The 25,383-nt window shown below is 39.3% G+C and overlaps 1 protein-coding gene across 1 annotated transcript in view; it reads left to right on the top strand.

Annotated features, from left to right (window-relative positions):
• Positions 1-25,383, top strand: part of CTNNA1 (catenin alpha 1) — a 186,322-nt gene that overhangs the window by 2,511 nt on the left and 158,428 nt on the right. The window lies entirely within an intron of this gene.

Raw genomic sequence — 25,383 nt, 5'->3', positions numbered from 1 at the left:
AGACCTGGTTGTTGGGGGTAGTGGTTTGTGTGCTGATGAAGATCTAGACAGAGGGAACAGGATATTCTGCTTGTGTAAATAAGGGTCCTGAGACAGGAGAGAACTCCATGTGTTTAGAGACCTAAGAGAGGACTTGTGTAGCTTGAATACTTTTAGGATGGGGAGAAGGCCTTAACATGAGATTGCCAGGAAACTCCAGGTCACATGTTTGGATTTTCTTCTAAGAGCTGTAAGAAGCCATTGTAGGAAGTTTCATGATCTGATTTCCTTTTTAAGAAGATTGCTCCTGCTAGTGCTTGCAAGGCTTGTATATGTGTACAAGTGGAAGTAGGGAGTTGAGCTAGGAAGATGGTGGGAGTGAAGGTGGTGGGATAAAGGGAGCTGTATTTTGGAGAAATGAGATAAGCCTTACATATAAATTGGATGTAGGAGCCTAGGATTATCTGTTACTGTTGTTTTGTTGTTTGCTCAGTGACGCACCTTGTTCTCCCCCACTCCCCCAACTTGTATTCCATCACTTTTATAATGAGCTCTTAGTCCTATCACAAGACTCAAGCTAGCACTTTCCTTTCTGGTAGCAAACTTCTTCCCACTAGCTGGTATACTCCACTGTACTGTACCTTGTTATTGATATCCCTGTTTGCCTTTCCCGCTAGAAAGTGAGCCTTAGCCTTCGGCATGGTACCTAGCCTGGAGATTAAAGAAAAAATTAGATGCACGTTGAATGACGGAGGAAGGAGTCTTTTCTGTCTGGAGTCTGGCTTGTGGTTGGAACTATGACAGATGAGGCAACAGTCAGGTTATGGAGGGCCTTGATGACCAAGTTGCTGTTATGGACAAATTGAGAACCATCCTCATTCCATTCTTATTCCTTTCCACCCAGATCTAATCAGATGAAATCCTTTACATCTGGTCTTCCTCTTACATAAATTCCTGTTTTCCCTTCTCTCTGCTTTCACTCTACTTTAGATTATCTTCTTATCTTTGAACTATCAAAACTACTTGTAGTTCTCTGGATAAATTGGTCTATTGTTTGCTTTGGTGCCTTTTTCATATTTTTTCCTTTGCCTGAAGCATTGTTTTTCTCATCCATCTGACAAACTTGTTTATTCTTTAAAACTCACCTTAGACGTTAGTGCCTCTGGGTTTTCTGTTGGATCTCAGTGCTTCTTGGGTACCTTGTACATACTCTGTGGTTGCATCTTTCATGTCATTTGGTAAATATTTTTATGGATTACTTCCTCTCAGCTGGGGGTTTCTTAGAAGTTGTGTCTTAGCCTTTATTTTTTAAAATTTATTTATTTATTTGTTTGTTTTTGGCTGCGTTGGGTCTTTGTTGCTGCTCGCGGGCTTTCTCTAGTTGCGGCGCGTGGGTTTCTCATTGCGGTGGCTTCTCTTGTTGCGGAGCATGGGCTGTAGGTGCGCGGGCTTCAGTAGCTGTGGCTCCTGGGCTCTAGAGCGCAGGCTCAGTAGTTGTGGCACACGGGCTTAGTTGCTCCGCGGTATGTGGGATCTTCCAGGACCAGGGCTCGAACCCATGTCTCCTGCATTGGCAGGCGGATTCTTAACCACTGTGCCACCAGTGAAGCCCCTAGCCTTTATTTTTAATAAAACTTTAAAAAATTAAAGTATAACATACATGTAGAAAAGTATTCAAATTATAGCAGTACCTGTCTAATGAATTATTTGAGTGAACACCACCCATAGACACCATCCAGATCAAGAAACAGAAAATTACCAGTACTCTAGAAATCTCTTTGCAGTCACTACCCACCCCTCCTCTCCCTTCAGTTTTTATAATCTGAGAATTTGGAACACTGTTGTTGCTCTGTAAGTGTTTGCTGAAGTTAGTTGAATTTCTTACTATCTTCTCCTCCACCATTCAGTCTTTTACACATAAGCAGTACTCATTCTTCTTTTGGGAAATGTACTGCTATCTTGCTGTTGCACTAGCCAGAATCTTAGATAGGCATTCAGCACCTTCTAAGTCCTGGCCCTAACTTATTTTTCAGCCTTATTTTCTATTGTGAATTGTTGCTACATGTCTCTGCATCTGCCAGGCATTTGTTCTGGAATACTCCATCCTTCTCTGACACAAATGCTGTCCATCTGAAGGCTGATTGATATGCTTTTTCTATTGAGACATTGATCATCGTTGCTGAAAGTGATCTTTAACTTATCTGAAATTCTAAAATTTGCACCTGATTATGACATTCTCACTAGTTTTTAAAATAAAATATACATAACAAAACTTACCATTTAAATTATCTTTATGTGTACACTTCAGTGGCATTAAGTACATTCACATTGTTGTGTAACCACTACCGTGCTATCCATATCCAGAAAAATTTTTCATTGTCCTAAACTGAAACTCCGTATCCATTAAACAATAACTCTCCATTTCCTCTCCCCCCAGCCCGAGGGCAACCACCATTGTACTTTCTGTCACTTTGAATTTCACTATGTTAAGTACCTGGCTTATTTTACTTAGCATAATGCCTTCAGGGTTCAGCCATGTTGTAGCATGTGTCAGAATTTCCTTCCTTTTTAAGGTTGAGTAACATTCCATTATCCATTCATCTATTGATGAACACTTGGGTTGCCTCCATATTTTGGCCATTGTGGATAATGCTGCTGTGAACATCGGTGTGCAACTATGTGTTTGTGTCGCTGCTTTCAGCTCTTTTGGGTATATACCCAGAAGTGGAATTTCTAGGTCATTTGGTATGGTAATTCTATGCTTAAATTTTTGAGGAACTGCCATACTGTTTTCCACAGTAGCTATGTTACTTTACATTCCTAACAGCAATGTGTAAGTGTTCCATGTTCTTCACATTTTCACCAACTCTTGTTATTTTCTGTTTTTTAATTTAAAAAAAAATTTATTTACTTTTTAATAATAGTCATCCTAATGGATGTGAGTTGATGTTTCATTGTGGTTTTGATTTGCATTTTTGTAATGTTTAGTGTTGTTGAGCATTTTTCATGTGATTATTGGCCATTTGTATATTTTCTTTGAAGAAATCTTTATTCACGTCCTTTGGCCATTTTAATTGTTTGGGGTTTTTTGTTGTTGAGTTATAGGAGTTCTTTGTATATTCTGGCTGTTAATCACTTACTAGATAGAGGACTTGCAATATTTTCTCTCAGTTTTACCCTGTTGATATGTCCTTTGATGTTAAAAAACTTTAAATTTTGATCAAGTCCCGTTTATTTGTTTTTTCTTTTGTTGCTCATGCTTTTGGTATCTTCTAAGAAGTCATTGCCAAATCCAGTGTCATAGAGCTTTTCCCTATGTGTCTCTCCCCATCCCCCCGCCCCCCCCCCCCCCAGCTGAGCTATGTCTACTTTGAGGGCAGGAACTAAAGTTTTTATTGTAGCCAACTTCTTTTTTTAAAAAATAAATTTATTTATTTTTGGGTGTGTTGGGTCTTTGTTGCTGCACGCGGGCTTTCTCTAGTTGAGGCAAGCTGGGGCTGCTCTTCGTTGCGGTGCACGGGCTTCTCATTGTGGTGGCTTCTCTTGTTGCAGAGCACGGGCTGTAGGCATGTGGGCTTCAGTAGTTGTGGCTCGCGGGCTCTAGAGCGCAGGCTCAGTAGTTGTGGCGCACGGGCTTAGTTGCTCCACGGCATGTGGGATCTTCCCGGACCAGGGATCGAACCCATGTCCCCTGCATTGGCAGGCGGATTCTTAACCACTGCCCCACCAGGGAAGCCCTGTAGCCAACTTCTGGAAAGAATTTTTTTTAAATGTAGTTTTTAAAATGTCATAGCAAAACAATAATTGTATGGTAGGGGGTTTCCTGCTATTGCTAATTTGTCATTGATTATGTGTCATTATCTGTTGATTTATGTTAACCTGCTTTTAGGGGTTTTTAATCTTTTGAGTCTCAGTTGGAGAGTTTGAACTGTCATCTATGTAATGACTAAGGTGACTTATAAAGGATATTAATTTTAATGTCTAACATGATAGAATGCTAATTTATTCTTTTAGTTATGGACTGCTGGATAGGACATGTTTTGGTTCATATTAAGTTGTCTTATCAGTAAAACCAGTGCACTAGTTCAGTTATTTACGTAGCACTGAGTTGCTGATTTACCTTCCTAAAGACTCTTGTGGACCATAAATTCTTTTGTTACATGCTGAGCTCCTTCAAGGCAATTACATTCTTTTGTATCTTTTAGTCTTTTGTGATACCTGACTCATATCTAATATGAGTAGATATACTTATGCTATATATAGGATTGTGCCTGATTGATATGGGGGTGGAGGCAGCATGGCTTTACATCTAGTTTATTTAATTTTTTTTTTTTTTTTTTGATTTATTTATGGCTATGTTGGGTCTTCGTTTCTGTGCGAGGGCGTTCTCTAGTTGCGGCAAGTGGGGGCCACTCTTTATCACGGTGTGCGGGCCTCTTACTATCGCGGCCTCTCTTGTTGCGAAACACAGGCTCCAGAAGCGCAGGCTCAGTAATTGTGGCTCACGGGCCTAGTTGCTCCGCGGCACGTGGGATCTTCCCAGACCAGGGCTCGAACCCGTGTCCCCTGCATTGGCAGGCAGATTCTCAACCACTGCGCCACCAGGGAAGCCCTGCCTGTCCTTACTTCTTTTTTTTTTTTTTTTAAATTTTATTTATCTATCTATTTATTTATTTATTTTTGGCTGAGTTGGGTCTTTTGTTGCTGCGCGCTGGCTTTCTCTAGTTGCGGCGAGCGGGGGCTACTCTTCGTTGTGGTGCGCGGGCTTCTCATTGCGGTGGCCTCTCTTGTTGTGGAGCACGGGCTCTAGGCGCGTGGGCTTCAGTAGTTGTGGCACGTGGGCTCAGTAGTTGTGGCTCGCGGGCTCTACAGCTCAGGCTCAGTAGTTGTGGCGCACGGGCTTAGTTGCTCCGCGGCATGTGGGATCTTCCCAGAGCAGGGCTCGAACCCGTGTCCCCTGCATTAGCAGGCGGATTCTTAACCACTGCGCCACCAGGGAAGCCCTATCCTTACTTCTTAAGGGAAACTTCTTAGAAGTGGAATTCCTGGGGGAAAAGATTTGCTACTCTTAAAATAATGTTTTTAAATTGGGGTTAAATATACATAACATAAAATTTACCATTTTCACTATTTTTAAGCATTAAGTGCATTTACAATGTTGTGCAACCATCATCACCATCCATTTTAGAACTTTTCCATCATTCTAAACAGGAACTCTACTCATTTAACAGTAACTCCCCATCCTGCCGTCTCCCCAGCCCCTGGTAACCTCTTATCTACTTTCTTTCTTTATGAATTTGCCTATTCTAGGTACCTCATATAAGTGGAATCATATATTTGTCCTATTGTGTCTGGCTTATTTCACTTAACCTTTGAGGTTCATCTATGTTGTAGCATGTGTCAGAATTTTCTTCCCTTCCTTTTTTTTTTTAATTAAAAAATTGTAAAATACACATAACATAAAATTTACCAACATAACCATTTCTAAATGTATAGTTCAGTGGTATTAAGTACATTCATATTGTGCAGTCATCACCACCATTTATCTCCAGAAGTCTTTTAATGTTGTAAAATTAAAACTATACCTATTAAACTTCAAGTCCCCATTACCCCCTTACCCCAGCTCCTGGCAACCACCTTTCTTTCTGTCTCTTTGACTACTCTAGGTAACTTATATAAGTGGAATCTTAATCTTTTTGTGACTAGCTTATGTTACTTAGCATAATGTTCTCAGGGTCCATCCTTGTTGTAGCATATATCAGAATTTCCTTCCCTTTTTAAGGCTGAATAATATTTTATATATATCCCAGTTTGCTTATCCTTTCATTTGCTAATAAGCATTTGGATAGTTCTGCTGTGAATAGTACTGCTATGAACATGGGTATACAAATATCTCTTCGAGACACTGTTTTCAGTTCTTTTGGATATATACCCAGAAGTGGAATTGCTGGATTATATGGTAAGTTTATTTTTAACTTTTTGAGAAACTGCCATACTGTTTTGCACAGTGGCTGTACCATTTTGCATTCCAACCAGCAGGGCACAAGGGTTCTGATTTCTCCACATCCTTACCAACACTTGTTATTTTCTTTTTCTTTTTCTTTTTGATAGTAGCCATCTTAATGAATGTGAGATGGTATCTCATTATAGTTTTGATGTGCATTCCCCAGATGATTAGTGATATTGAGTATCTTTTCATGGGTTTATTGGCCATTTGTATATCTCTGGAGAAATGTCTATTCAAGTGTTTTGCACATCATTGAGTTGTTTGTTATTTTTTTTGGTTGTTGAGTTTTAGTTTTCTATATATTCTGGATACTAATCTCTTTTCACATATATGTTTTGCAGTTATTTTCTTCTGTTGTCTGGATTGCCTTTTCACTCTGTTCATAATGTCCTTTGGTACACACAGGTTTTTATTTTGGTGAAGTTTATCTATTTTTTTCTTTTGTTACCTGTGCCTTTGGTGTCATATCCAAGAAGTCATTACTAAGTCCAATGTCATGAAACTTTTGCCCTGTGATTTTTTAAAAATTTATTTATTTATTTGGCTGCGTTGGGTCTTCGTTGCTGCACGTGGGCTTTCTCTAGTTGTGGCGAGTGGGGACTACTCTTCGTTGTGATGCATGGGCTTCTCATTGCGGTGGCTTCTCTTGTCACGGAGCACTGGCTCTAGGCGCGTGGGCTTCAGTAGTTGTGACACACGGGCTCAGTAGTTGTGGCTTGCGGGCTCTAGAGCGCAGGCTCAGTAGTTGTGGCACACGGGTTTAGTTGCTCCACAGCATGTGGGATCTCCCTGGACCAGGGATCAAACCCTGTCCCCTGCATTAGCAGGTGGATTCTTAACCACTGTGCCACCAGGGAAGTCCCCCTGTGATTTGTTTTTTCTAAGAGTTTTATAGTTTTAGCTCTTACATTTAGATGTTTGATCCATTTTGAGTTAATTACTATATATGATATTAGGTAAGAGTCCATGTTCATTGTTTTACATGTGGCTATCTAGTTTTCTCAGCCCCACTTATTGAAAAGACTGTCCTTTCCTCATTGAATAGTTTTGACACCTTGTCGAAAATCATTTGACTATGAGAGGGTTTGTTTCTGGGTTCTCTGTTTTGTTCTATTGATCTCTGTGTCTGTCTTTATGCCAGTTCCACAGTTTTTTGATTATTGTAGCTTTGCAGTAATTTGATGCCAAATTTGCTCTTGAAGTGAATAATCTTTTGTACAATTAGGGTCTATGGTTTAGTTGTATGTTTGTGCTGTTGTGAAAATAAAATAAATTCTTTAAACTGTTCTATCTCTTTATTATGGAGGTGATTATACAACTGAGTTTGTCAAAAGTCGTAGAATAGTATACTAGAGTGAATTTTACTGCATATAAAAAGTGAAAAAATAAACAGGTAAAAATAAATTCATTCAAAAAATATGTATTTTGCAAGTTTGACCTTCTATATAGAGATAAACAAATAGTGAAAAACATGAAATCAATTATCCTTTCTGCTTTCCCAGCCCAAATCATTTTTTCCTCTTGAGTGACTGTGAAGCCACACACTTAGAAGTCTTAAAGGAATTTTGGTTATACCTTATGTGTTGGATGATTTGTCTTATTAGTACCTTCTGTTTTCTCTTAAGAAAAAAAGTTAAACACATCAGGCATTGCAGAGAGTCTCACAGAGCAACAGTTCCTAAAATTTGCCTAGGTGCCACTGTGCTTGCTTCCAGACATTGAGGGTGGTATTTGTTGCTTGTGCAGTGTAGTGGTTGGCTCAGCCCCCCGTGTTGTGGGCCTGGGCTGAATGAGCCGAACCGTGTAGGGAGGTGAACAGTCTGGCTTTACTTGCCCTGTCTCGTGCTGTTTTGTTCACTTGCAAGAGCACTATACTAGATTTATCCATTATTGAAAGTTCAGAGTGTGCAGAAATAACTGTGCTTCAAAGTAAAACTTCAGCATTGCCCTTTCTCTGTTGGAGCCTCTAAATGTTCATTATTTTCCCCTTTAGTTTTTTTTTTATAACTATCAAACTTACTCTGTATGCAAGCATATCGCCAACTCTATTTCTAATGGAGCTTGAAATTACCATGCATTTCTATTTACTTGTTGATGGGCTGTCATCTGTCAAACCCCCTTTTGATTGGGATTTAATTTGTGCTTTTTCACTGGCTGCAAGTTTGGAGCAATGCATATAAGGTAAATACAATTTGAAAGGCAACTTTGAGTGTTATTCTAAATATTTGTAACAAAGATTTGATCATTTGGAACAAGTATTGTATGAGTAGTGTGATTAGATTTTAAAAATTTCTTGTCATCTGTTCAATGGTCCCATTGTAGTAAAAGAAGAGAGGGAATTTTATTGTGGTAGTTGTAATTTTCATCTGTAAGAATTTTTTTTTGCATTTTTTTTTTTTTAAATAGGGAGCATTTTCTTTTTTCTTTAATTTTATTTATTTATTTTATTTATGGCTGTGTTGGGTCTTTGTTTCTGTGCAAGGGCTTTCTCTAGTTGTGGCAAGCGGGGGCCACTCTTCATCGCGGTGCGCGGGCCTCTCGCTGTCGTGGCCTCTCTTGTTGCGGAGCACAGGCTCCAGATGCGCAGGCTCAGTAATTGTGGCTCACGGGCCCAGTTGCTCCGCGGCATGTGGGATCTTCCCAGACCAGGGCTCGAACCCGTGTCCCCTGCATTGGCAGGCAGATTCTCAACCACAGCGCCACCAGGGAAGCCCTGCATTTTTAAAATATTGTTTTCCAATATGGTTTATCACAGGATATTGAATGTATTTCCCTGTGCTATACCTTAGGACCTTGTTGTTTATCCATTCTAAATGTAATAGTTTGCATCTACGAACCCCAAACTCCCAGTCCATCCCTCTCCCTCCTCACCTTCCCCTGGGCAACCACAAGTTTGTTCTCTATGTCTGTGATTCTGTTTCTCTTTTGTAGGTAGGTTCATTTGTGCCATATTTTAGATTCCCCATATAAGTGATATCATATGGTATTTGTCTTTCTCTTTCTGACTTACTTCACTTAGAATGATAATCTCTGGTTGCATCCATGTTGCTGCAAATGGCATTATTTCATTCTTTTTTATGGCTGAGTAGTATGCCATTGTATATGTGTACCACATTTTTTTTGGGGGACAAAACTGCGAAACTTTACTGAGAGAATTTTAACAGTCACATTTCCAACACAAGAACGGCCTGCATGGTTACAGTTTGTCTTCATTTAAACCTGTGGTTGCCCTTCACCTGTAAGATAACATAACATTTGGGAATATTAGTTAGAACTTTATTTAGATGACGCTAAAGGAATACAGTCTTAGGAAAGGAAAGGAAAACTACAGTCTTAGTTTTTTAAGATGGACTAAAACCAGAACCCTAAGGGTGACCCTTGGCTTATATACAGTTAAACCTGTGTAGAGACTTTGAAGGTAGACTTTCAGGCACATTAACAGTATTTGCTAAACACACCACTCTTTCTAGTGGTACAGAGAAACAAAGAGATTGTTCAAGTTCAGAACTGATTAAACCCAATGCTTCCATTCAGAGGTAGTTTTTTTTTTTTTTTTTTTTAACATTGTCATTGGAGTATAATTGCTTTACAGTGGTGTGTTAGTTTCTGCTTTATAACAAAGTGAATCAGTTATACATATACATATATCCCCATATCCCCTCCCTCTTGCGTCTCCCTCCCTCCCACCCTCCCTATCCTACCCCTCTAGGTGGTCACAAAGCACCGAGCTGATCTCCCTGTGCTATTCGGTTGCTTCCCACTAGCTATCTATTTTACATTTGGTAGTGTATATATGTCCATGCCACTCTCTCACCCTGTCACATCTCACCCCTCCCCCTCCCCATGTCCTCAAGTCCATTCTCTAGTAGGTCTGTGTCTTTATTCCCATCTTGCCCCTAGGTTCTTCATGAACTTTTTTTTTTTTTTAATTAGATTCCATATGTATGTGTTAGCATATGGTGTTTGTTTTTCTCTTTCTGACTTACTTCACTCTGTATGACAGACTCTAGGTCCATCCATCTCACTACAGATAACTCAGTTTCGTTTCTTTTTATGGCTGAGTATGTACCACATCTTTATCCATTCATCTGTTGATGGACATTTAGGTTGTTGCCATGTTTTGGCTATTGTAAACAGTGCTGCTATGAACATAGGGATGCATGTATCTTTTTTTTTTTTTTTTTTAATTTTTTAAAATCTTTTTGGCCACTCCACGTGGCATGTGGGATCTTAGTTCCTGGACCAGGGATGGAACCTGCGCCACCTGCATTGGCAGCGCGGAGTCTTAACCACTGAACCGCCAGGGAAGTCCCTATCTTTATGAATTATAGTTTTATCTGGGTATATTCCCAGGAGTGGGATTGCTGGATCATATGGTAATTTTATTTTAGTTTTCTGAGGAACCTCCATACTGTTTTCCATAGTGGCTATACCAACTTACATTCCCACCATCATCTGTAAGAATTTTTTTAAAAAAAGACTTTGAGGGCTTTACAGAAGAAAAAATTTATCATTTGCATTTAATTTTTGTGATGAAGTAATTTAATTCAGTTTAATCTTAGTGTTAGATAACTGATGTAATTCCTTAATTGCTAATTTAAAGGGTAGTTCTTTTCTGGATTACTTCATTTTGGCTATTCCATTTCATTATATTGAGCTGTGGATTTCCTTCTTTTTCTTGTTCTGAGATTTCATTATTAAATACTGTCATAAGTAAGTGGCTCATCAGTTGTATTTTGAAAATGTTTTATTGCTATGTTTTATTTTATTTTGTTAGTATTAGACATTATGATTTGAAGAGTGTGTTGAAAGCCTGGTTAATTATCAGATTACATGTGCTGGTTTATTAGGTTAGACTGCAGACTGTTCTTGAAACTGAAAGTGCTATCATAACTCAGGAAACGCATTCACTGTGGCCCATTTCAAGTTACATGAAGGATAGGAGCCTTTGCTAATAGTCCATTTGCCCTGTGCAAATCTGATACATGCTTTGTTTCCAAGCAAAGAAACATTGTTACTGTTCTCTCATGGTATGCTGAATATTTCATTATGTTAAATATTTCAGTATTAATCTAGAGTCTTAATCATGGTTTGTGAAAAATGATAGTGCACTGAATAAAGCAGAGCTGAAAGGGTAGGTTATTATTACTGACGAGTCAGTGTTCTTGGGTGTTTTCTGTTCCTGGGGATCTCTAAATTGGCAAAGGTTTCTTATAATCATCTGTTATCATTTTCTTGCTTCCTTGGACCTGGGTCATCATGTTCTCAGAAAAGCTCTGGACTGACTTTGAAGTGTATCTTTAGAAACCTGTCGTTTTGCACAGAAGTGGATAAGTGAAATTGAGCTTGATCCCTTGGGAGGAGGGGAAAAAACTCAAGGAAATGGAAGATGGCAACCCTTGAGAGAAATTTAAGCTTCTTTGGTGTCATTAAGACCTGTGAAAGAGGTAATGTTTTCTAGGTATCTTTACTGAGTTAGGGTCTAAGGTAGTGTTTAGTTTGCTGTATCTCAGTTGCAGGGGGAAGGGTTCAGTTAAATACAATGCATTTATTAAGCCTGCCTTTTTTTTTTTTTTTTTTTTGCTAATCTATAACGGGAGAGAGATTTCTTAGTCCTTTGCACACACATCGGTGTTGCTAGATGAAATCTAAAAACAGTCGAGCCAGTTCAGTTAATCATTTATAGAATGTTGTTAGATGAAAGTTACCATGCTCAAAAAAGGCATGATCTCTCTACTCAAAGGAGCTCTCAGCTTTATGGGAGATGGACACACTGATATCGTGCTATGTGGCAAGTGCTGAAATAGAGATGCTTGTAAAGTGATGGGGGAACCCAGAAAAGAGGGAACAGCTCTTTCTATGAAAGCAGAGGACATTTGTGTGAGCCTTGAAGGAAGATGGAAGAGTCTGGAGGGGTGCTCTGGGCAGCGGATAGGGGTTATATAAAGGTCTGGAGACATATACTATCTGGAGAAGAGTTTGGAGTGGAGGCAGGTGATGAGGTTGGCAGGCCATTGTGAGTAAGGTTTGTTTGTAGGAGTTTCCACTTCATCCTGCCTGTGGTGGGGAAGCAATGCCAAGTTCTTTTCAGAGGAGAGTTGATTCCATGACAGTGATAACTGGGGCTGTCTGGAGGGTAATTGGAAATGAGAAGACTCCTGAGAATGGGAAGGGTTAGAGTGAGATATTTACTAAGGTGCAGAGGAGGGGAGGGAAGAGGAGGAAAGGGGCCTAGAGTCTCCTTCTAGGGGACCTGGTTTGGTGGAGCTTTGGTAGGTGGAGATGAGGAAGGCCAAGGGGGAATAGATGGGGAGGAAAATGCTTGGCTCGGGCCTTGTGGGGTTTAAGGAACTGAGCTCTGTGGTCATGTGCGTGAAGTCCTTTAGATTGGGAAAGTGCTGCTCTGGCCAGGAAGGCGCTTGCTGTTGGCTTTTGGTCTTTACTATGGTTACTGTAAGAGGTGGGGTTTTCTCTTTTGTCTTTGAGGGTTTTTTCTGGGGCGGGGGGTGCATTTCAGGATCTCTCAAGTATTATAGAATGGTATTTTCAAGTTAAGAAAGATAACCTCCAGTGCCTTCTTAATTTCTTTGCTTGTCTTTTAGCCTTATCTTCTGCCATTTCACTATCTGTCTTATATTTTTCATTCACACTTGTGGTTCTTGGAAGGTGCCAAAGTTCTCTGGTCCCTTTGCACAAACTGAAACAACCACCCTCCCTCCCTCCCAGTACATCAGATCCTCAGTGAGGACTCTCTGGCCACTGGGGATTCCCTCCTGGGTGCTCCTCTTTGCACTGGTGGTTCACTGTACAACTCTGTACTTTCTGTTTTATTGTAACTATTTTCTGTTCTAGACTGTGAGCATTTCCCCCAACTGTTTTTGAAATTCTTCAAACGTACAGAAAAGTTGAAAGCGTAATACAACGAGCACTTGATTCTTCAGTTCACCTAGTTTCATCAATTGTTAACGTTTTTCAAATTTGCTCCATTACTCTACATAAACTTTTTTTCTGAGGAATTTGAAAGTAGACTGCAGACACCAAGTATTTCACCCTTAGGTTTTTTGGCATGTAACTCCTAAGAGTAAGGACATTGCCTTACTTAACTACACTATATAAGAAATTTTACATTGATATAGTAACATGATTTCTTTTAAAGAGTGGTCCAAGAACCAGTGTCTGCTCTCCCTAGGAACTTGTGAGAAATTCAGACTCTTACGTACTACCCTAGACCTACTGATTCAGAATTTGCATTTTAACAAGATTCCCAGAAGTATTGATCTCATGTACAGTCCATATTCATATTAAATTCCACCACTTGTCTCAGTGATGTCCTTCATAGTTTTTTTTTTTAATCCAGGAATCAGTAAAAGATCCCATACCTCATTTAGTGGTTGCATTTCTTCAGTTTTTTTTTTTTCAAATTATATTCTTTTTTTAAATATATTTATTTATTTGGCTGCGCAGGGTCTTAGTTGCGGCATGCGGGATCTTTGTTGCAGCACGCAGGGTATTTTTAGTTGTGGCATGCGGGGTCTTTTTAGTTGTGGCATACGGGATCTAGTTCCCTGACCAGGGATCGAACCCGGGCCCCCTGCATTGGGAGCGTGAAGTCTTAACCATTGGACCACCAGGGAAGCCCCCTGTATCTCTTTAGTTTTGATTTTCAGTCTTTTTTTCCCCCATGACATTGACACTTTTGAAGAGTTTAAGCCAGTTTTATAGAATGTCCACAGTTTGGATTTGTCTTATTGTTGCCACTTTTGGCAGGAACAGTACATGTGTGATGATGTACCTTTCTCAGGGCATTGAAATGATTGTCAGATTGTTCTACTGGTGGTGATGCTAAGTTTAAACACTTGTGATTAAGTGGCATCTGCCAGATTGTTCCATTTAAAGGCAGCTTTTTCCTCTTGTACTTAATAATTAATTGCTGTGATGATCTGGTAGGGATTTCTAATTAGTCTTTGTGTTCCTGGCACCTAGCAGGATCCCCAGGATGTGGTAATTGGTCAGTCATTGACAAGTGAATGACAAACTAGGTCATCAAAGGTATATACTACAAGTTTTAGAGACAGTTCTTAATTGCTTTCTCACTCAGTCTGGGTAACTTCCTAGACTCTAGTTAAGTTCGGGCATCTTTTCTCCTGGCTCTCCAAGGAAAGTACAGTTGTCTTCTTCCTGCGTACTTCTCAGCTGTGTGAGAAGTTTCTCTGCCTTTTAGTCCCATTGTTGTAAAACAAAACCCTCTTTTCTCCTTTGTCTCTTTTCTCTTGTGCTTCCAGTCCACATGCTGGTTTCATCTTTGTTTTTCAGACCAGAGTCATCCAGTTTCTTATGGAAACAGGGACTTCCTGTGTATCCATAATCAGTTGCCTGTTAGAGGGCTTAGTGCAGTTTTCTCTTAAACACTTCCTTTGTTGATGGTCTCAGCCATGTCGAGGGGAAGCTAAGTAAACGAACATAGATATCCAGACCACACTGCTGTTACTTCAGCAGCTCTGGAGCTTGTTTTTGTTTTTTCCTTCACTTGATCTCTCTCACCTCTTCTTGCTCTGTGCTCCAGCCACATTGGCCACCTCTTTCTCTAAGCCCTGGGAAATGCTGCCTTGTCTCTGTTACCTCTGCCTGCAGCGCTCTTCCCCCAAATAATTCACTTGATTGGCTCTTCCTTGACTTTAAGATTTCAGCTCAAGTGTTACCCAGACAGAAAGGCCCTGGAAGGACCCTACCTAATTTCATTACCATTACCCTGCTTAATTTTCTTTCTAGCACAGATATTGTCTTATTTGTTTACTTATTTATACTGTTACTACAGCGTAGTTTCACGAAGGCAGAATTTTTGGTCGCAAATAGTGTCTATACAGAGAAGGCACTAAAATATTTGCTGATTGAATGGCTAAATGGTGGACTGAACATTGTTTTTTTAGGTTTACCTTTTGTCCTTTGCTTAGTGCTCTTGGTAATCATTGTGTCTCCTAATGCTTGTGGCATGGAAGTTCTTTCATTCAGTTGTTCCCTGTGTTTCCCCATTGCCTTTTTTTTTTTTTTAAATACTTATTTATTTGGCTGCGTTGGGTCTTAGTTGCAGCTTGTGGGATCTTTCGTTGGGGCGCGCGGGCTTCTCTCTAGTTGTGGCACACGGGCTCTGGAGCTCGCGGGCTTAGTTGTCCCGCGGTATGTGGGATCTTAGTTCCCCGACCAGGGATGGAACCCGAGTCCCCTGCATTGGAAGGCAGATTCTTAACCACTGGACTGCCAGGGAAGTCCCTCCACATTGCCTTTGGTACTCTAGAAAAGGTAAGAAACAAAATGAGAGTGATGGTATGTTTTATTATGATTAAAAATAATTATAATTAAAAAAATTCTAATAATAAAAGTAATCATAATAATTATAATCTTAAAAAAATAATAAAGATCTAGCCGAGTCTTTTTTCTTATAGATCTGTATATACCTGGAAGAGGAGTGACAGCTTGTACTATGTGCCATATAAGTGCCTGATATAAAATGTATTTGTATATGAGTTGATCACTGGTTTATGTAATCCAGTATTCTGCCGTATATGGAAACTTTTTACTCTGATTATGTTTTGGCTCTCAGGTTTGACCAAGGCTAAGCATTTTGTTTTTGGACAATGATATTGTACTTGTGATTAGAAAGAGACGGCTTTTTTTTGTGGTTGAGGGAGGGGAACAGGTTTTCTTTTTGTTTACATGAACCTGTGCTTTTTTTACTATATAAATTTATTTATTTTATTTTTGGCTGCATTGGGTCTTCGTTGCTGCGCGCGGGCTTTCTCTAGTTGTGGTGAGCGGGGGCTACTCTTTGTTGCGCTGCACAGGCTTCTCATTGCAGTGGCTTCTCTTATTGCAGAGCACGGGCTCTAGGCACGTGGGCTTGTGTAGTTGTGGCACGTGGGCTCAGTAGTTGTGGCTCGCGGGCTTAGTTGCTCTGCGGCATATGGGATCTTCCCGCACCAGGGCTCGAACCCGTGTCCCCTGCATTGGCAGGCGGATTCTTAACCACTGCGCCACCAGGGAAGTCTGAACCTGTGCTTTTATACTTCTTATTTTCTTATCTCTCCTTGGCCCTCTTCCCCCAATTCCCAACTCGTTTACAGTTTAGGAGAAAGTGACAAGCTTGGGGGTGGATTTTGTAAAATAGGTGTTGGAGTGAGTCTATTATTATTTTAACTTTTTGGCTGCATTGGGTCTTCGTTGCTGCGCACAGGCTTTCTCTAGTTGCAGCGAGCGGGGGCTACTCTTCCTTGCGGTGTGCAGGCTTCTCATTGCGGTGGCTTCTCTTATTGCGGAACACCGGCTCTAGGCGCGAGGGCTTCAGTAATTGCAGCACGCGGGCTCAGTTGTGGCTTGTGCGCTCTAGAGTGCAGGCTCGGTAGTTGTGGCGCATGGGCTTAGTTGCTCTACAGTATGTGGGATCTTCCTGGACCAGGGCTCAAACCCGTGTCCCCTGCATTGGCAGGCAGATTCTTAACCACTGTGCTACCAGGGAAGTCCCTGGAGTGAGTCTTAATTTTAAAGGTTACCTTTTTTTTTTTTGACAGTAACCGGGAGATTTGAGAGTTGAGATTCCAACAGCTGTGTTAACTCTGTTTAATGCAGATGCAACCTGGCATCCCTACGACTGCCCTGAGTAATCCACAGCCCCATATCTTGTGCACTGTGACAGTTAACGTTACTGTGGGTACTTTAATTTCTAAATTTCCTGATTTGCATTTAAATGAACCATTCTAACATTGCATTAACTTAACCTTGCTGTTTAAAAAAAAATTGGCATTTAGTAGCTAGGTGTGGATATTCTAAAGCTTTGGAGCAGACACATTTTAAGAATAATGTGGCCATTCTGTTGTAAATGAACATTTAATATTTCTGGAGAAGGTATATAGCTCTTTGCACGAATGAGGCAGTTTGCCAACAATCAGCCTCCTTGGTTCTGATGGAACTATGCTTTTATTTTCTGCTTGTTGCTTCTCCATTTCTCTTTCTGTCATGAAGATTGCTAGTCAAATGCCTACCATCTCTGCCCCTTTCTGAATTTATAGTGAACTTTTGCGTTATAGCCAGGATTGCTATTTATAAGGTAATGAAGACTGAGTAACTACAGTTTTTTTTATTTCGTTCCACTAAGCATGATCCCTTCTGGAAAAACCTAAGGTTGCTGTAATTCATTAAGGTTAGCTAGCTCTAGTAGGTTTTGTAATAGATCTTGTGAAGGAGTGCTCTGTAAGTTAATTGGAAAACTAGAAGTTGCCAAGATTTTAAAAGTTATTTGTTTAGTTACTCTAAACAATGCCATTAATTGTAGAGAAGCAGAAGCTATGACTAAGATTGAGGCAGGAGCTTTGTCTTGGTAGGCTTGTAAATATTTTAAAATCAGATTGCATAAATTTAATTCAGCTAATACTGTGTCTGCTCTGCATAAAGCATCTTTGCATAAAGTACCTTGCCAGCAACTTAAGGCATATAAAGAAGCATAAGCATAGTTATCACGTTAAAACTTTAAAATACAGGTAGGAATACCACAGGCTAAACCTGGAAAAATCAATTACGTTTAATGAAACAGTTTAGAGACTACTGAGAGACCATTTAAATGAAAGGAATACTAGAATTTCAGAGCTGGAAGGACATGGAGCTTAGAATTCAACCCCTTTCATTTTATAGATGAGAAAACTGAGGATCCAGAAAGGTGAGGTCACTTGTCCAAGGTCAGAGAATAAATAAGTGACAAAGCTGGTTCCAGGAGCCATGTTCTTTCCAGAGAACGTATTTTCATTAGATTTTATTTTTTATTTTTTTTATTTTTATTTTTTTTTAAACTTTGAAAAGGTCAGTATTCTTTTTTTTAAATTTATTTATTTAATTTATTTATTTTTGGCTGCGTTGGGTCTTCGTTGCTGCACGTGGGCTTTCTCTAGTTGTGGTGAGCGGGGGCTACTCTTCGTTGCGGTGCGCAGGCTTCTCATTGCAGTGGCTTCTCTTGTTGCAGATCATGGGCTCCAGGCACATGGGCTTCAACATTTGTGGCTCTTGGGCTCTAGAGCACAGGCTCAGTAGTTGTGGTGCACGGGCTTATTTGCTCCACAGCCATGTGGGATCTTCCCGGACCAGGGCTCGAACCCGTGTCCCCTGCATTGGCAGGCGGATTCTTAACCACTGCGCCACGAGGGAAGCCCTTCATTAGATTTTTAAATGTTCTACCTCCGCTTTTTGAAATCCTTTTAGGGTTGGGGTCACCAAAAGCATAACTTGATTCTGTAGTATAGTTTAATAACATTTGGTGTCACTCTTGGAGGGGCCTTTGATTAAAGATGCCTCCTCACAAGGCAGTCTGCTTCCATCATGGTTATTGAAAGACTTGAAAACACACTGAATGGGTTCTCAGTTTTCAAGTGTCAGTATATTTCAAGTTTCTCAATGGAAGTGAGTGATTGAGTCCTTTGCCTTAACACCTACCTCCTCAGAGACAGTACTTAAGAGGATGTGGAGTTCTGGGATGTGGAATCAGAAAGGACTTCAGGGGAGAATCTTGTTTAGTGATTGCAAAGTGTTGACCAACAGGGCAAACATAGTACTCAGATATGAGTGTTTGTCCCATACAGTGGTAAAATCTTTTGGAACAAGTTTCTAACATTAAAGTTGGGAGATTTAATGTAAAAATCTGCAAGTTTGGATGTCTTAAAAAATTGAATGATCTGCTAACTAAAGGTGTGCATGATAAAGATTGCCTGGAGCTCATGGGAAGCTGGGCACATGCTTTTCCCATTTACCACTCCCTAGTGGGTCTCCCCAGACCCAGAGAGGTCAGGGTCGTTTGCAGTTCATTATTGTGCTTACACTCTGCCTTTTTTTCCAGTTAATAAGAAAGTGAAATTATTTTGTAATTGGGAAAACAAAAGACCAAAAAGACTTTTTTTGAGAATTTAGAAATTTTTATTATCAACATGTGTACAGATCATCAGGGGACTCTTGTTCTTTCTCTAAGGCAGTCCTAATTTTTCTCCAAGTGTCTGAAGCCTTTTTCCCTGTTACTGGACTGATCCAGTCTTCCCAGGCTCACCTTGGGCAGCTTGCTCCCTCTTTGAGTTACCTCCAAACAGCTTTCCTTCTCCTTGGCAGCTTCCCTGTGGCCTGAGACCTTGTCTCTCTCTCAGCTCAGGACTCTCATCCTGGTCTCCAGTTTTGCTCATTGGGCCGGAGCAATGGATTCTAAAACCGTAAGAATGCACGTGTATGGTGTTTGGACCTTGATTTGCTGGTTTTCAAAAGTAATCACGTCCTCAGGCCAGGTACCTTTCCTCAGGCAGGGGTTAGGCTAAGTGCTTTTCCCTGGGCTCCTTTCAAGAAGGCTTTTTATTTCAAGAAAAAAATGAAAGGGTGTATTTCTTTGGGAAAGTGAATTGTTGTATGTTGTACTTGTTTAATAATTAAAATCCAAATGTGACTACATGTCTTCTTGCAGCTAGCTTCGCTTAAGTTGTCTTTTGACTCCTTCCCTTTGCAACCTTTGAAAGATTTTCTGTTTTGTGTTGATACAGTGGCTGGAATGCTAGGATACAGAAATGTGGGATCCATGGGGAAAAATCATTCCTTCTGAAATGTCTTATCTTTGACATTTGATGACATTTGCTTGAGCTGTTGTCAGTCCTGTAGCAATCTAAAGGACTCCCATCTCCTAGGGTTTACTGACTTGGGCTGATGTTTAGTGGGCAAATAACCTTTAAAAACCAAAGTATAGGCTTGACATAATATGAGTGTAGAGAGCAAATTTGCCCACTTGAAATGAAACAAATTCCCTGGAAATGGGCATTCTGTGTTACCAGATTAAGCAAATCCACATTCCTTTTGGCATTCCATCTTCAGCGATTCTAGAATTTTTAGATGATGCCTCCAGTAATATTTTCAGCTATATTTAAAGGAGTCTACCTATTTGTGCCTCAAGCATGCATTTATGGGAGAGGATGCAAACAGATATTTTTTATACTAAAGTTGTTAGGAGTGTACTGGTCACAGACACGTGCAGTTCTACCTTGTCCTGGTCATTATTCAAATATAGGATTTAGATGTCTGATGTTGCTTTCTGTAGAGGGTTTAGAACTGTGCTGTCCGATAAGGTAGTCACTGGTGGCTATTTAACATTAAAATGAAATAAAATAAAGATAGTCAATTCTCAGCTACACTAGCCACATTTCAAGACGTCTCTCTCCCTCTCCTCTCCTCTCCCCTCCCCCCTCCTTGTTCTCTCCCTGTCCTCTCCCTCTCCTCCTACCTTCTCCTTCCCCTCTGCTCCTCCTCCCTTCTCTTCTCTCCTGCTACCCCTCCCTCTCTCCATCCTATCTCTCATTTTTCCCTTCAATTTCCCTCTGTTTCTTATCTTTCTCCTCTCTCCCTCCTTTTCTTCTCCTTCCCACTCTCCCTCCTATTTTCCATTCTTCTCTGTATATATGCATATATTTAATACATTAGTTTTTTTTCTAAACCATATGAGAGTAAGTTGCAGACATCATTCCCATTACATGTCACAAGGACATAGCTACAATATAATGATGGGAATTTGAAAATTTAACATTGATACATTACTATTTATTATCTATTTCAGAGTCCCTGATCAAATTTTATCAGTTGTCTCAATTTTTTTTTCCTCCTAATACAATTTTCAGTCCAGAATGACTGCATTTAGTTTTCATGTCTTTTTTAGCCTCTTTTAATTTGGAAGAATTTCTCAGCCTATCTTTGTTTTTTCCTACCTTGACATTTTTGAAGACTGTATAGCTAGTTATTCTGTAGAATATCCATCACTTTGAGTTTGTCTGATGTTTCCTCATGACAAGATTGAGGTTATGTAATATTGGTAGGAAATACCACAGAAGGTGATGCTGTATCCTTCTCAGTGCATTGTACCAGGGGGTACATGATGTCCATTTGTCCCATTATTAGGGATGTTAATTTTTGTCACTTGGCTAAGGTGGTGTTTGCCAGGTTTCTTCACTGCAGTGTTATATTTCCCCTCTAGGTAATCAGTAATCTGTTGGGAGTTACTATGAGACTATGTAAGTACTCAGTTTCTTAGTAAATTTTCATCTGTTTGCTTTAGCATTCTTTGATAATTCTTGCCTGAATATTATTGTGATGTTTCCTAAATGGTGATTTTTGTAAATGTGTTATTCCATCTATATTCGTTAATTTCCTATTACGGAGGAACTTTTCTTCTCTTTTGTTCATATTATCGTGAACTCATTCAGTGGATCACAGTCTGTTTTATTTAATTTAATGTTCACACAAAGCCATCTAAAGATAATGATAGTCTTTTTTTTCTTTATTATTACTATCATTTTTCTTTTCTTTATTTTTTTGGCTGCATCGGGTATTATTATTATTTTTCTTTATTTTTTTGGCTGCGTCGGGTCTTAGTTGCAGCACACTGGATCTTTGTTGAGGCATGCGGGATCTTTCGTTGTGCCTTGCAGGCTTCTCTCTAGCTGTGGTGCACGGGCTCCAGAGGGTGTGGGCTCTGTAGTTTGTGGCACTCAGGCTCTCTAGTTGAGATGCGAGAGCTCAGTAGTTGTGGCGCGCAGGCTTAGTTGCCCCGTGGCATGTGGGATCTTAGTTCCCCGACAGGGGTCGAACCTGTGTGCCCTGCATACAGGTAAAGAAGGTGGATTCTTTACCACTGGACCACCAGGGAAGTCCCTGATAGTCTTTTTCTAAAAAGTAAATGATAGTTTTATTTTATAAATGAGGAAACAAGTTCAAAGTGATTAAGTGATGATCAAGCCTGCCTTTTGATTATATTGTCCTTACAATTTGTAAAATAAAGATTCTGCTTTTTTTCATTACAAAAACAACTTTCTAAATACCTGTAATTTTATAAAATCAGAAAATACAATTATAAAAAAGAATGTTAAAACCACTCATAATCCCCAAATCTTAGAGGTAACATCATTGTTAATATTTTGGTTTATATATCCCCCTGCAGTTATACTTCATATTGTTTTCAAAATCCCCTTTCCGTCTTCAGTAGTATGTATTTTGAACATTTTCTCATAAACCTCTACATTTTCCCCATTTTTAAAATGAGAAATTTCAGGTATACACACCCAGCCACACACTACATGTCTTCCATCTAATTTAACGTTTATGAATATTTTTTCATAATTCCTTGGTCTCTCTGTGTATGTATTTTTACTTTCGCTGAATTTGAAAGTTGCAGTCATCTTGACATTTCACCCCTAGATATTTCAACATGCATCTCCTAAAAATAGTACTTTTTCTGTATAGCCACAATTCATTATCACATCTATGAAATTGAGCATTAATGCCATAATATAATCTAACATTTAATATTAAAAATTTACCAATTTTCCTGCAAATGTCTTCTTAATAGCTTTTTGTTTCAAACTGGGATCCAAACAATATACATGTATTGCATTAGATTATGTCTCCTGAGCCTTTTAGTCTAAAATACTCCCCACACCCCCCATATTGACTTTTTGACGAGTTAAGGTCCTGTTGTCTTGTAGGATGCCTTACATTCTGGATTTGTCTGTTACCTCATGGTGTTGTTTAACATGCATCTGTATCCCCTATAAATTTCTATACTTCATACAAACTTGCAATACAGTCTAGGTTAGGGTTTCTTAACCTGCACTGAATTTGAATTGGAAAAATTTTGTCTTTGTTGTTATTATTAATAGGAATTTAGCATTTCCTTCTATTATTAACAATAGAAAACCATCTCCAGTTTTCAGCTGAACCTCTAACTTTGTCCCACTAGTAGGAATCTCAGTGCTTTTCATATATGCAGCAATTGTAATGTATTTTGAAAAAGTGCATGTTCATTATTACTTTGAAGTAGTTATCAGACTTCTTGACATTTTTTTAAAAAAATTATTTATTTTTTTAGCTGCGTTGGGTCTTCCTTGGTGTGCGCCGGCTTTCTCTAGTTGCGGCGAGCGGGGGCTACTCTTTGTTGCAGTGTACGGGCTTCTCATTGCGGTGGCTTCTCTTGTTGCGGAGCAGGGGCTCTAGGCGCGCGGGCTTCAGTAGTTGTGGCACACGGGCTCAGTAGTTGTGGCTTGCAGGTTCTAGAGTGCGGGCTCAGTAGTTGTGGTGCACGGGCTTAGTTGCTCCATGGCATGTGGGATCTTCCTGGACCAGGGCTCGAACCCGTGTCCCCTGCATTGGCAGGCAGATTCTTAACCACTGCACCGCCAGGGAAGTCCCTTGACATCTTATTTAATATGTTAATTAAGAGCATATATATTACTGCATCACACATTTGTGAAGTATTTTTATAGCTAAATTTCAATATATGTGTTTCCTTGGTAATCCTTTGAATTGTATTTCATGCATTTAAAAAAAGTTCTGAGAAAGGGTCTATAGCTACCCTGTGCAGTACTGAAGCCACTAGCCACATATGGCTATTGAGCCCTTGAAGTGTGGCTTGTCTGAATTTAAATGTGCCTTAAGTGTAAAACACATCCCAGATTTCCAACACTTAGTACTTATGTAAACATCTCTAATTAAAAAAAACTGATTACATAACTAAACGATAATATTTTAGATATACTGTTTTAAATAAAATATATTATTGAAATTAATTTCATCTGTTTCTTTTTACTTTATTAACACGGCTACTAGAAAAATTTAAATTACATAGGTGACTTGTATCATATTTCTATTGGACAACATTAGTCTATAGGCTTTACTAGACTGCTAAAGGGATCCATACATTGAAAAAGGTTTAGAATCCCTGTGCAGAGGCTTCATTAGACTCAGGTTAAACATTTAGTTTTAATTTTGCTGTTGCACAGCTAACTTTGCTCAGTTTATAGTAATACAGAGGCTCTTGAAAAACATTTAAAACTTATTTTTCATTAAGAATACTTTTTAGGAAACGTAGGGCACTTCATATTTCATTATGTTAGGCATATACTATCAGAGTTGCATTATTAGCAATACTAAGTTTAGTTATTTAAGGGGATGATTATTAGATCTCAACATTGTAAAGGTATATCTTGCCCCCTTTGTAATTAGTAAGTAACCTGTTCAGGTGATACTTTGGCACCTTACAAATACCCTATTCCCCAATAGCCTATCACCTAATGGTGTTAACATTCATTGATAATCCGTGTTTGAATCAGTTATCACACTGGGGTTTGCAAAATGGTCATTTTCTAATTCTATTCTACATTTACGGTACAGAAATTCTCTTCCCACCCCCTTTCTTTTGAGGATCCCTGTGGTCATAGGATAGCTATCTAATAGGCAGTTACAGTCATCATTTATTCTTCTTGATACTCAACTTGTGAATTTAGCCAATGGAGCCCTTGGTTCTTGTATCTTTTTGATATGATCTTGTTAGTCTTTGTGTCTTTCCTTGCTTTCTGCACAATAGGATATATCAGACCTGTAATAAACCTTTTTTTTTTTTAAAGGAAATAATATTTAATAGAAATAAAGACCTGGGCAGTGAGAACACTAATTTTTGTTTTTTTCTAAATTTTGTCAGTATAGTTTTTTAAGAGTAACACAGTATCCCCTTGTGTGGTTGGTTGTGTGATTTATTCAGTGATCTGTTGTTTGAAATTTAGGTAGCTTCCAGTTTTTAATGATTGTATACAGTGCTGATGTGAACATCATTGTATCCAAGTTTTTACATGTACCTTAATTTTTGCTTTAGAATAAAAATTGAGGGGTAGAATTTCTTGTTCACAAAAATGCAGCCTTTTAAGGTTTTATAGTTCTGTGAACAGTTTGTTGTCTGGAAAGTTTTAGTGTTTACCTCAACTACATGTCTCACCTGGTTTTCTGGTTTTTCTTTAATCTTTGAGGCACTACTTTTAGAAACAAACACCAACTGCTTGGTATTTTGGCTGAAGTCTTTTCCCTTAGTCTTAAAGCCTCTGTCTAATGGAGGTTTACCTTGACACTGATACAGTGATATTTGACTAAGTGTGACTTGAAATTTCTTCTGGCTACAAGTGATAATAGCTGTAGGTGCAGAGGGCAGTAGGCTTAAGCATTATGTTTTAATACAGTAAGACAAGATATTCTCTAAGAATCCATCAAACATTGAAGTGAGGTTTACCTTTTAGATAATAGTGTATTATAAATATTTTGGAATAAGAAAAACCAGAATCTTCTCTATTAGTCTTCTGTCACTTTAGCTTTTCATCCTAATTCTAAGTCAGTGTGGAAAAACTGGAGGTAGAAGTGTTTTGGTGCCAGAGAAGCCGAAAGGGAAAAGCTCTGTGTGTTTGGGAATGCCCTCTTACAGTAGCCCTAATGTTTGTAAACTCGAAATCTTAAGTGTAAGAGGTTGTAAGAATTATGGGCCCTCACGTGCAGGCTGGTAAGAATTTTTTTCATCTTGTGGTGAT

Source organism: Balaenoptera physalus (assembly GCF_965194825.1).
Source record: "Balaenoptera physalus genome assembly, chromosome: 3".
Taxonomy (NCBI): Eukaryota; Metazoa; Chordata; class Mammalia; order Artiodactyla; family Balaenopteridae; genus Balaenoptera; species Balaenoptera physalus.
Note: the sequence above shows the minus strand (reverse complement) of the source record. Positions and strands in the feature narration are given on the sequence as shown.